Source organism: Puma concolor, chromosome E4, assembly GCF_028749965.1.
Source record: "Puma concolor isolate L17-30 chromosome E4, mPumCon1.1.hap2, whole genome shotgun sequence".
NCBI lineage: Eukaryota > Metazoa > Chordata > Mammalia > Carnivora > Felidae > Puma > Puma concolor.
The window spans coordinates 36695066-36708172 of record NC_141683.1 but is presented as its reverse complement, the minus strand read 5'-3'; the positions used below and the strand labels follow the sequence as shown (position 1 = coordinate 36708172).

The 13107-nt window shown below is 47.1% G+C and overlaps 1 long non-coding RNA gene across 2 annotated transcripts in view; it reads left to right on the top strand.

Moving 5' to 3' along the window:
- Positions 1-13107, top strand: part of LOC147572590 (uncharacterized) — a 31426-nt gene that overhangs the window by 4601 nt on the left and 13718 nt on the right. For both annotated transcript variants that reach the window (XR_015246378.1, XR_015246377.1), the window contains exons 3-5: positions 2279-2362; positions 2848-3129; positions 4850-5034. This is a non-coding gene — a long non-coding RNA (uncharacterized LOC147572590). The remainder of the gene's footprint in view (positions 1-2278; positions 2363-2847; positions 3130-4849; positions 5035-13107) is intronic.

Below are 13107 nucleotides of genomic sequence, written 5' to 3'. Positions count from 1 at the left end.
GAGCTGGAGTCAGACGCTTAGCCAACTGAGCCACCCAGGCGCCCCATCTGCACTACAGATTCTTTTTTTTTTTTTTTAATTTTTTTTCAACGTTTTTTATTTATTTTTGGGACAGAGAGAGACAGAGCATGAACGGGGAAGGGGCAGAGAGAGAGGGAGACACAGAATGGGAAGCAGGCTCCAGGCTCTGGGCCATCAGCCCAGAGCCCGATGCGGGGCTCGAACTCACGGACCGCAAGATCGTGACCTGGCTGAAGTCGGACGCTTAACCGACTGCGCCACCCAGGCGCCCCTGCACTACAGATTCTTAAGCAAGGATGTCTTAAGCAAGATTCTTAAGCACCAATGTCAGGGTGCCAGAATTAGGGAGAAATTAGAGACTAGAAAGTCATCAGGGAGGCTCTACTGTCACGGAGATGAAGGTCTGAACCAAAGGGGTAGAGGAGAGGAGAAGGAAGGCCCATTCTCACCAGGAAGCATCCTTCTCTCACCTAAAGTGACGTGTGCATCTGAGCTTGTCACAGGGGATGTCAGCAAAAGGAGAAGTGACCAAGTGTACTCACTGGGTGCCCACCTCCACTGCTCCCATGTGGTCATGTTACCCTTCAACTGAACAAAGTAAGGAGTCCTCTTATGGTTTGGGGTAAGGAGGAGACAAGGGAGGTATGCTCATGAGAACAGAACAATGTTTTTCTTTCAAAGAGCATTGGTCTGCACTCTCTTTTATGTTTGATTAGACCTCCAGATTGAGCTTTTTGGATAACCAAATGACGACAAGACATAATGAGGTGCCAGGGTGGAAAAGGGAAGGGAAAGCAACCTCCATCCATCTGTCCATCCATCCATCCATCCATCCATCCTTCCATCCATCCATCCTTCCATTCATTCTTGCAACAAATATTTATTAAGCATCTACTCTGTTTTGGGCAATATTTTGGGCTCCAAACATACAGTAACAAATAAGATAAGCAGTTTCTTCCCTAATGAGTCTTGCATTCTAGCCATGGAGTCAGATTTTAAACAAACACAGATCATCACAAATGCAATAAGTACTATGAACAGTTTAGGGCACTGTGAAAATATGTGTTAGGGGACCTTACCAAGCCCGGAGACAGTGACTTTCAAACTGGACTCAGAAGGAAGAAGAACTAACTACGTGAAAAGTTAAGCAAAAGAACAGCTTGTGGAAAGGCCCTGAGGTAGAAAGGAGCCATGCCTACTGGAGAGACAGAGAGAAGTGCATTGTTACTGGGCAGCAAGAGCAAAAGGGAAAGATGCCCCAAATGCAGCTGGTGAAGCAAGAAAAGAAACATTGTCCAAGGCCTTGAAAGTATGACAAGCAGAGTAATGAGAGGGGAGAGGGCCACCAAAGAACAAACACCACTTATTTCGTAACACATTTCCAATTTGAAGTTGGATAAGAGAGAATGGAATGGGCACCCAAAGTGGGGGCGAGAGGGAGGAAATAAATGGAAATTGTAGGACGGTACCGACAGGCTGGCATGCAGGCATGAATCAACGTAATACTTGCTACTTTCGTGTTTATTTGTTTTAAAAATAAGACACCAGATTTCTAGTACTTCCAGGAATAGATGCCGCTTGGTCTACATTGTTCCCGCAGCCTGCGATGCGCTCATCTTTTTGTTTGAGCCGGATCATTAAGAAGTCTCCTCCCCTGATCACTGTTGCCCGGGCACAGGCAAAATGGATGTTCTCTGAGCCCAACTCTGCAACCGCACGCACCCTGCTCCACTGGGTGGAAACCGGTCTGCCACATGTCAGGGTTGTCCAGTAGTGACGAGCTCTCTAAGCGTAGAAACCATGCTTCAGTGACCTCCGTACTAGCATATCACCTGGTGCAAAGCAAGTTCCACAAGGGGTCTGAAAAATCGAAGGGCAGAATAAGACCTAAAAGAAGGGTTTTCTGCTGTGTCCTGAGTTTGACACTATTAACAGCAGAAGGAGGTGCATTCGTAATGGGTTTACCATCGGCTGCCCCTACACACACGCAGAACCCAAAGAATATATATTCAAACAGCCATGCCTCCTGGTTTGTGCCGCAGCTTCCGATTTCTTTAGAGGGCACAGAGAGTTGAGTGTCAGGGGTGGGCTGGTCAGTCAGGATCTCTGGGTACTTCCGCATGGCCCCTCCACCTAGGGAGGGTGTGTCAGCTCATTCCATCTGAACTTTCTCTTTCTTCTCCTTTCTCCGATCACTCCTTCACCCTGTATACCCTGTCCTTAGCTCTTTCTGTCTTTCTCCTCCACCCCTGCCAAGGTTCAGCAGACATTCAGCTGTATCTCGCCCTACCCTGGGTGGGGCAGGCATCCCATTGGTTCTCGCAGGTTGGATGTCTACAAGGTGAGTAGATTTTCACCCGATCCCCTCCTCACATGTTCGCTCTGTGTCTCTGTGCCAAAAGAATCTACCGTCTCCGTTGCTTTGAGTCACATTCCCAAATGAGCCCAGCCTTTGTATATGCCATGTTCCAGGAATAAGTGGGGTAAGGGACAAAGCCTATGAGCCTGGCTTCAGATTTTTGGCTGATGACCTAGTCAGTTCCCATGTGAGAGGACCAGCAGAGACTGTAGACCCTTTCTCCTCTGTATCCAACATTATCTGCGTGTATTTCTCTGTCCACGACTGGAGGAATCAGTCACGACTCTCCATGGTCACCAGCACGTGACCTTGAAAAACAGTGGGGACGGGAGGGGGTCAAGTGCAATGAGTGGGTGATCCTGAGTACCACTTGGTGGAAAATATGTTCCAAACTTTTATCAAGGCTACTGACAAAGTACCTGATTGTCCTCTTTGATTTTAATTTCCTTTTTCTGTCTCTTCCTAAGCCTCCAGGGAATGAACAAATAACAAAGGAAATGGCTGACAAAGGGAAAATTATGATGTGAGAATTTCACTAAAGAATTTAGTCCACTTTACTCTGTTCGCAAAGGCCCTGGAATTGGCCCCGAACTGGGGTTTAGGGAATCTATCATTTGTTCCCACGGTGTCCTTATTAGCCAGGCAACCTGGGCAGAGTTTAAACCTCAAGGATCTTCCTGTTCTCATCTGTCAAATTGGGCTAATGATGTCAATCCACCCCACGAGTCTCTCTACTGTCGGTGTCCCAGGTAAGGAAAGGATTGTATGAGTCATGGAAAGTGAGGTTACACTTGTTCCCTGCTGAAAGTCACATGCTCACCTCCAGGTCTTGCCCCCGCATAGGGCAGAGTTAGAATGCAGCAGGATTGCTCTGGGCTTCTCGGGGGAGAAGGGACTCAGGGCTCCTTCACTCCCAAGAGCAAGCTGCCACTGCCCTCTAGTGACAGCATTCTGTCCAGACCAGGTGCCTGTGTCCACCCCTCTGGCTAATGGGGGAAAACAGATCTTTTTCTTGACAGGACTCTTTCTGACCAACCTTTTCTCAAAAAAGCCGTGCCTCAAAATTCTCCATATTCTTGCTCTGTGTGGTGATTGCTGTTCTTATCTATCATATTCTAAGAACTAGCAAGTATTTTTCAAGTGTCTGCTATGGGGGGTGGGCAATGTGCCAGGCACTGAAGTGACAGTCCTCCCCTCCTCCCACCTCCCTCTGCTGCCCATTGTCCCTTAGGAGGGGGACATCTCAGACCAGTCATCTTCAGGATGTCAGCCTTCTGGAAACTTTCCAGAGATAATGACTGAGCCTTCTTCTCCCTCTTCCGTGTGGAAAGGACCCAATGGGACTAAGGACGCTACCTACTAATCTCCTCTGTCCTTATGGTGCCCAGTGCAGAGCAGGCATTCTGGAAGGATTTGCCTGTTGAAGACGTTGTCCGCTGAATGAATAGCTGACCTTCAGAAGTGACTCCTGGATAGACCTTGGAATTTTATAATATATAAACATCTTGGAGAGCCACAGCGAAGAGCCTAAGAGTCAGACACAAGACCAGACTTGGGATTGAATTTTGGGTGCTTTATCACTAGAAGTGTGATCCCCAGGCAAATTCTTCAACATTTCTGCACCTGTTTCTCATGCATCAAACGGGCATAAAGGGATACTTTGCTCAACAAGAGGGCCATGAGAATTAAATGAGAGAATGTAGGTGAAGTGCTTGGAAAATGGTAAGCACTCAGGAAGAGGACCTTTTGGGCGCATGACTCAGTTAGAGCCTCTGCAGAGTAAGGCAGCTCAGGAGAGTGGGGTGGAGGCGGGACAGGGAGCCAAGAAAGAGGCAGTGTCTGCATCGATGGGCAAGCGTGCATGCATGTCTCAGGTGTCCGGGACAGAGGACTCCACGTCCAGTGAACTCTCACCTGTAGAGGTGACAGGTCCTTTCCCCTCTTGGGGTAACTGTCTTTGCCAGAAGGAGGGGTGGTCTAGAGCAATCTAGCACCCAGTGAAGTCCAACGAATGCACCAGTTATGGACTTAGTCACAAGTGGGGAGGTAGCGAAAGACAAATCCTCTCCTTAATAACGGGAGGGTGACAACCAGGACTCTGGGACAACTGGGGTGCTAGGACCTGAGAGCTAGACAGCATTCTGGAGACGTATCCGCCCCCATTGTCCCTGGGGAAAATAGCAACAAGAAAGTCCTCCTTTTTCCTCCTCTCCCTAGACACTTGCCCAGGGCAAGTGAACCCTTTCTCCCGCCCCAGTCCCTCCCCTGTTCCAGGCTTGCAGGTGGAGGAGGGCTCCTGAGGCTGCCAGCAACATCACTACCTAGATGTTCTCATCTGCCGTTGTTCCTGAGACGGAACATTTAAATAATAGAACTGACGATAAGTAAAATTTAGCAGCAATGATTTGCTTCCAAGGAAGGAAAAATTGCTTGATTTAGACACCCGATCTCTTGTTTGACTGTTTTCAGTGCTGCGGTTCAAACCTGACCTTCGGAGATGGATTGACAGAACGTGTGGAGGGAGAGAATGCAGGCACGATGTCTCCAGGGCAACTCCTGGAGTCGCAACGGCCTGGCCGTGGCTCAGTGCAGTGCCTTGGGAACAGACACAATACACTCCAAGTCCAAGGCTGGTTCCTGCACTTCTACTGGAGGTGAGTCCACAGCATGGGGACGGGAGCAGGCTGGCGTTGACAGTCGGTGTAATGGATCATTCTGATCTGAGCTTTCAGCATTCCTGCCTCTCCCCCAGCTGGTGGGAGGAAGCACAGAGGAAATGGTCTGCCTAGGCTTTCCAAAACCTTGGAGAAAACAACCACACTCAAGAATTACAAAGAGGACAAGGGCCCATGTTCCTGCAGTCACCAAGCCAGTGTCCTTGGTAGCACTAGAAAATTATTGATTGATGCTGGGGTTTAGAGGACCTGAATTCGTCTGCTCAGAGGGTCAGGTTTGGGGCCAAGGCCTGCAAGCTGGTGTGTGGGAGAAAAAAGAGGAAGACGTTTCTTCCATTGTTCCGGACTAGGGCATCGTCAATTCCAAGGACAGAAGAACAGACCAGCATTAAAGGCAGATACCATTGTTTTCACAACCCTGGGAAGCTTTGGAAATACCGGCCTTTGAAACAAAGCCAGGCCAGTCATTTTAGACATTTCTCTGTAAGGGGAGGTTGACCTTATCATAACCTGTAACCCAGATGAGAATGGAAGGGTTAGGGACCAGATGGGGCTTGGTATCTGGAGAGGGTGGTAATGTCAGCAAATTGTCACATCCCAAAGTTCCCACGAGAGGTAATGGGGACGTCACGAGTGTGCAGAGAACAGCAGTGGGGCGTCTAGGAGAAGCCAGTGTTCTGAGATTGTCACACCACATGCATTTGCATGGGCTCCTTCCTCTGCCTGGGATGTACTCTCATTTTCTGCTTAGAAGATTACTAGCCATGCTTCCAGAACAGCTCACAGTCTACCCCCTGTATGAAATCCTCCAGGCCGAAATAGCACACTCTTGCCACAGTATTTTGGCCATACCTTATTCATTCTTCCATTATATTCAAAATTTTAAATTCTTGAACGAATTTATTTCAATAAATTTGGGGCCCCTAGGGTAGACACTGTCTATATATGCCTAGCATATAGCAGCTAGTAATTTATTAATTCATTCGGCACATATAAATTAGGATTGAGGAAAGCAGGCTGAAAGATAGCATGGGGGGGTGAGATTTGGTGAGAGATACCAGGGTGAGAGTCTAAACCCAGGTCAGGGGTGGGCACAAAAGCAAGAAAGTGCCTCTGTCCTGGAGGAATTGGGCACTGGGCATAGTTTTAATGCACAGATCCCAGCACAGGAATCCAGGTTGGAAATGGGGTTCAGGGAGGAGCACTAGTTGCATGAATATTCAGCGACTCAGAGAGTTCAGCATTAGCCCTGAGAAGGGTTGGATGCCGAAACTCATGAAACCTGTCTCCTTGTGGAAGACAATTCCGATGTCTGAGCCTGGCATGGGGCTGGGTCTGTGGCTGGGAGAATTACACTGAAGGGGCCTCAGTTGCAGCTGGAGGACTGGGGGTATCATGAGTCCACAAGTCAACAAGCCAGACTCCTGGGCCATTGCTTTGTCCTTTTTTTCTCTAAAAAGGGAGCTGGGGCATAGATGGCCAGCTTTGTAACCCAAGGCAGGGCAGCACAGCTGATGGAATCTCAGGAGAATGGACCCCATGCCGCCATTAGTTACTAGACATTTCGTGCACAGAATCCGGAAGTGAAACTTGCAGAGACACAGATACACCATCCATCACATACACATCACATACACCTGCCCACGTGTTCCACAGATCCTATTGCTAGTTTTTAAACTTAAGAACTGTTCTGTGGCTTTTCTCTTCCCATGGGGAAAATCACAGTTTGTTGCTCTAGAGCAAGTCTCCTGGAACAGATTCTGCTCCTAACCAGGGACTGGAGGAGGGTGAGTTAGAGCTCAAGTTTGAAAAGCATGTCTGTAGGTGGTGTTTAATCAACATGAAACAGCTAGAAAGTCAGTTGATCTTAAGTCTTAGAATAAAAACAGTTCATGGCGGGGGGGGGGGGCGCCTGGGTGGCTCAGTAGGTTGGTTAAACATCCAACTCTTGATTTTGGCTCAGGTCATGATTTCATGGGATCATGAGTTTGAGGCCCATGTCAGCTTGAAGCCTGCTTGGGATTCTCTCTCTTTCCCTCTCTCTCTGCCCCTCCTCTGCACTCTCTCTCTCTCTCAAAATAAATAGACGGTGAAAAAAAAAAAAAGAATAAACACAGTTCAGGTCCCATTGTCCCTTTGCAAATCCTTATCTCGTGAAAGGGGTTTTCATTCTAGATTTGAGTCTTTGTTGGGTAACTTCAGATAAATCTGAGCCTAAGTTTCTTCATCTACAGAATGGGAAGAATAACGTGATCTTGCCAGCACGGGGGTTCTCATGAGCATACTGGATAGCCTCCTGTGGGGTCTACCCAGCCCTCTATCCCCTTTCTGGGTTCACACCTCAACCCTTTTTCTGCTGGGGAATGTTCATTTTCTTGTTACTTGACTCCAGTGTGAGCCATCATGTCTACGTAGAACCTACTCCTGGCCACACTTGATGGGTTAAATGGTGAGCTGGAGTCAATTTTGTTTAGTTTTGCTATCAAATAAATTTACTTCGAGTTTATGTAATAAAAATTCCTTTCAGATTTGCTGGACTCTTTGGATTTTGGAATTGTAGATAATGGACTGTGGCATTGTAGATAGTTGAGTCTAGGCAAATTTTGATCCTACGTGTCTGTGTTCTTTATCAGAATGTGAATTCGTCAAGGCCAGGACTAAACACCTCCCCCAGGGGTCCTATGGTCCCCTCACATTCAGCATGTGTAAAACCATACCTAAAAGAAGTGCAAAGGGTTAGGGGTGGAGTAGAGCTACGAAATCGAACCTGATGTCTCCCCACACCTCTTCTTCAGCCTGTATCCTGTGCTATCCTTGTAGTCAGTGAATCTGGAAGCCCAAGTCCCTTGTGACTCCCCACCCTCCCTGACCCTTCAACATCCAGTAAATCTCCAAGTCTCACTGATTTAATTTCCTAAATACGTCTTGATTTTGCCCCTTCTCCATTCCTTCGTGTTTTAACTTTATCATCTCTTGTCTGGATTACAGCAAGAGCTCTGAATTGGTCTTATTTTCTATAGTTCTGTTCTCCTCCCATCCCCATTCTCCTCCCCAGCCACTCCCTGCTGGAGTGAGTGATCTGTAATGCAAATCTGAACATGTTACTCTTACCTAAAAATCTGCCCATGGCTCCTCATTGCTGGCAAGATCAAATCCAAGTTCTGTGGCACGGCGCAGATCGAGCTCAAATCCCTGTGCACACTTTGCTATTTTTTATGCTTCATGAGCTTTATTATGTTGGCACTCTTGTTTTCCTTAGGACACCCATCCTGCATTTATTCACCTTTAAAATGCATCTCAAACTTCAACTCCTTAAGAAGCCTTGCTTGGAAAAGACAAGGAGAGTCCCATAACATCTTATCACTCCAATGATGTGCCTCTGTCACTCAATATATGATTATCGTGTTGAAAATACCTTCTTGATGACTTACTTCCCAGTTAGAGCATACATTCTTTGAGAATACATACCACCATATCACATTTATCTTAAAAATTTTTATGTTTATTTATTCTTGAGAGAGAGAAAGACAGAGAGACAGAGTACAAGCTGGCGAGGGGCAGGGGGGAGGGGGACACAGAATCCGAAGCAGGCTCCAGGCTCTGAGCTGTCAGCACAGAGCCCAATGTGGGACTTGAACTCATGAATCGTGAGATCATGACCTGAGCCAAAGTCAGATGCTTAACCACTGAGTCACCCAGGTGCCCCTCATATCCATCTTTAGAGCCTTAGTTCTTAGTATATTATTAGAACTTAGTAGATGCTTAAGAAATGCCGAATGTGATAAAGCCATACCTGGGATCATCTGGGAAACTGGTGAAGTGGACTTGTTTGTTTGCATGGAGGTTGAGTAGACCCTGAGAAAGAACCTTAGTGAATGTTCACTGATCGGGTTCAGAAATAACAGGCTAGGTCTTGGTAAAGCACAAGGATTATTCTATAGAAGCCACTATGCAGGGGAGCCAAGGAGCCTGATAAGAGCAGTCATTCTTAGGCATAATGCACTTGATCCTGGGGAAGGCATTTTTGGTTAGATCGGAGGAGTATGGCCTAGACAAGGTTACCTGAAGTCACCTTGTGCACCTGGACAGGGCTGAGGTAAGGAAGCATCAGGGTCAGGCTGTCTCCCCTGCACATGAGCTGGAATAAGAGCTCCAGAAGACCCCAAGTCTGCCTTTGCTGCCCTCTCAAGACGTGGATTTGCTGACAGTGTGAAACCCTCAAGCCTGTTTTTGCATTCTCAGTGTGGAGTCAGAGCCCAGGGGGTGCCCTCCAGGAGCTGTGTATGCAACAAGCTTTACATGTCAGAATTAGCTGAGAAGTGAGTTGTTGTTGCCTCTTTTTCAACACACAATTCCCACTGCTGGTCCATTTGACAGGTATTCCTGCAAGAAAGGAAAGATATATTTCCATGCCTTTAACCACCTGGTGACTCGGTCAGAAAGAATTGCTTCAGTCACCACTTGATAGAACTATGCCTTGGTAGTGCCAAGCACACCCCTAAACAGGTTGGAGACCCTTCATGATACAGACCTTCAGTGCAGAATAATTTATTTGAACACTCAGTTAATTCCCAATCGTCCGTCTCCTCAGTCAGATCCCTGGCTGCAGACAGGTTTGAGTTGTCAACAGAAATTCTGAATGTTGAGTGAATGATTGCGTGTGTGTGTGTGTGTGTGTGTGTGTGTGTGTGTGTGTATGAGAGAGAGAGACAGACAGACAGAGAGAGGGGTACAGAGAGAGACATGCATGGATGGAATAACTGACCATGAATCTTTGATAGTCGTCTGAACAAAATAGCCAGTATTTTCAGACCGCCTTGAAAACTGTTGTTTTAAAATCACTGCCAAGGAGATTTTGAACTTTTATTCAGAAAAACAGGAAATGAGAGGATTGTAAACCCCAGGGAAGAAATCTGATATTTTGAGGCCAAAGACCGACTCCCTTTGAAGCACTAAGTGTCCTGTGTTTTGGGTTAAACAGATCCCTCTTGATGACCTAACATTCCCCCAGAAATATGGAATGATCAAGAGGGGCCAAGTGGGAGCTCCGGAATGGACTCTTTAAGGGACAGGACCAGCGCCCTCTGCTGGCCACTCATGGATCAGCCAGAGGCCTTTTCACCTCCAAGTCCTATCCACTTCATCCATGAGGAAAAAACCAAACTCCTTGAATCCTGGGTGTCCAGGTAGGATCTTTCTCTTCCCATTCCTAACTATACATGTTTTTAGCTCCTCCTTTCCCAGTTTATTGCGGAGTGGGTTGGGGGGGGGCGTCTTTGGTAATACAGAACAAAGAAACAGTTTTTATTAGCCTAATCCATGGATGTTTTGAAAGCCTATCACTCTCAGTGGTAGAAAGGCTTATATTTCATGTAGATGCTCTAACCTGACGGATTTAGTCCTTAATCATTCGGGCTGTGTCTCAGTTACACTAAAACTTAAAGGCTCTTTGTATGATATTGTCAAATGAGAGCTCGTCCCTTGCCCACCAGGGTACAGTGACAGGAGATGCCCCGATCTTGGGGTGGGATACCACAGCTTGAAGCGTCTCTCCCCACAGAGCAGGGCCAAGGGGAGGGTTTTGGGGGAAAGATGAAAAGAGGACAGAGTAAGGCGATCCCTGGGTCCCACTTAAGGAGGATCTGTATGATCTGGGAGGCAATCCTAAGAGAAAAGTGGGAAAATGTCTTGCCCCACCCTCCCAAACTCTGGTCAACTACTGGGCAGATTATGATCTTTTAGGGGACCAGAGACAACCTGCTTGGTCTTCTAGCCAGTGTGGGTCATCAATGAGGGCTTTAAAAGACCCTCCTTTGGAACTGAACCCCATTTGCATATATCTGGCTTGAGCCAACTCCTTTGTATATCAGTAGAGTTATAATGGTTTCTCTGCAGACCTGTTTATATTTAGAATATTCAGGTCTGGACTTACCAGAAACCAGGTTTTCCCACTGCAGTCTGCCCTACTCTCTCTTCCAAAAATAAAGTGAACCTGGGCGCCTGGGTGGCTCAGTCGGTCAAGCATCTGACTTCGGCTCAGGTCATCATCTCGCCGTTCACGAGTTCAAGCCCTGCCTCGGGATCTCTGCTGTCAGTGCGGAGACTGCTTCAGATCCTCTACCCTCCTTTCTCTATCCCCCCCTCCCTCTGCCCCTCTCCTGCTTGTGCTTTCCCTCTCTCTCTCTCAAAATAAATAAACATTAACAATAAAATAAGATGAACAGCCCAGTGGTGGAGCAGAACAGTCGTTAGAAGCATGGACTTTCATGTCAGACTGGTGGGGTTACAGTCCCTGCTGTGTCTCTTACTACCTGTGTTACCTGGGAAAGCTACGTAATCACTCTTTGCTTCAGTTTCCTCATTTATACAGTGGGAATGTGAAGGGGGCTTACCATACAGGGTTGTTGTGAGGGACGAGTGAGTTCATACACAAAAGCACTTAGAACAATTCCTGGCACATATGAGCACTCACTAGTTGTTTCCCACCACCATCATCGTCACCTGATGACCAACATCTGAGAGGCTGAAGATATGTCCCCAATAACCACCACCCCATTTCTATTTGATTGCACATGCTATCATGAGTGAGAAGGGAGATGCCTGGGTGATATGTCCATCAGTACAAGGGCTCACCAACATCCAGTTCACCTGTCCTCTTAGGGGCATGGATCACTTCTACCTGGAACACGGGCAGGGCCATCCATGGGAGGAGTTCTGGTCAATGAAATGTGAATGGATAGGATTTCTTTTTTTAATTTTAATTTTTTAAATTTACGCCCAAATTAGTTAGCACATGGTGCAACAATGATTTCAGGAGTATATTCCTTAGTGCCCCTGACCCATTTAGCCCATCCCCCTTCCCCCAACCTCTCCAGGAACCTTCTGTCTGTTCTCCATACTTAAGAGTCTTTTCTGTTTTGTCTCCCTCCCCTCCCTGTTTTTATATTATTTTTGCTTCCCTTCCCTTGCGTTCATGTGTTCTGTGTCTTAAAGTCCTCCTATGAGTGAAGTCATATGACGTTTGTCTTTCTCTGACTAATTGCACTTAGCATAATACCCTCCCTTTCCATCCATGTGGTTGCAAATGGCCAGATTTCATTCTTTTTGACTGCCGAGTAATACTCCATCGTGTGTGTGTGTGTGTGTGTGTGTGTGTGTGTGTGTGTGTGTGTGTATACACCACCTCTTCTTTATCCATTCATCCATCGATGGACATTTGGGCTCTTTCCATACTTGGGCTACTGTTGATGGTGCTGCTCTAAACATTGAATGGATATGATTTCTCACATCACTTCTGGACTGAGACAGTTCAAAGCCCAAATAGGACTCTTCACTTTCTCTTCCCTTGTCACAGCAGCTGCGAAGGTCAGATGTGCTAGAAGATGCAGCTATAAGATGGTGGGGCACTTATTAGCCTGGGTCCTCCAGTGACTGTGTGGAGCACAGCCATACGGACTCTTTCCATACGTGGCACGAACAAGAAATGAACTTTCGTGTTGTGAAGCCACCGAAACTCAGGAGTTATTACCACAGCACAACCTAGTCCACTAGTTCTCAGTCTGGTCTGCTTATGTGGGGACCTATTAAAAATGCAGATTCTCAGGCTCCACACCACACACAGTGACTCAGAGACTGAGGGTGGGGCTGGCAATCTGGGTTGTAACAGCTCTCGTTGACACAGGTCAAGTATGAGAGCCCCTGCTCTGACCTATCCCGAATGCTTCTCAGGTTCCAGTTACACAGGGACTTTGTCCCCATTGGTGGCCACTACTTAGGATGATCCAGTCTGCTTTACCCCTTTCCATTGGGAGAGATATCTAAGCACCAGCTACCTCAGGATGGTTAACATCGAACATGTCAAGGCCTAGGGTATTTACCTGAGGTCAACAAACAACCTGGAAATGGGTTCACTGTTGCTTTAAGGAGGTGAGTGCCCTCTGGTTCTTTTCAGATGTGTCAGAAAGCACTGGGTTTATTGCAGTCTTTCTCACTCTCTGGTTTAGAGTCCTCCTTTACCCCAGGGAAGGAAGAGGCTGATGATCCCTATTTCGT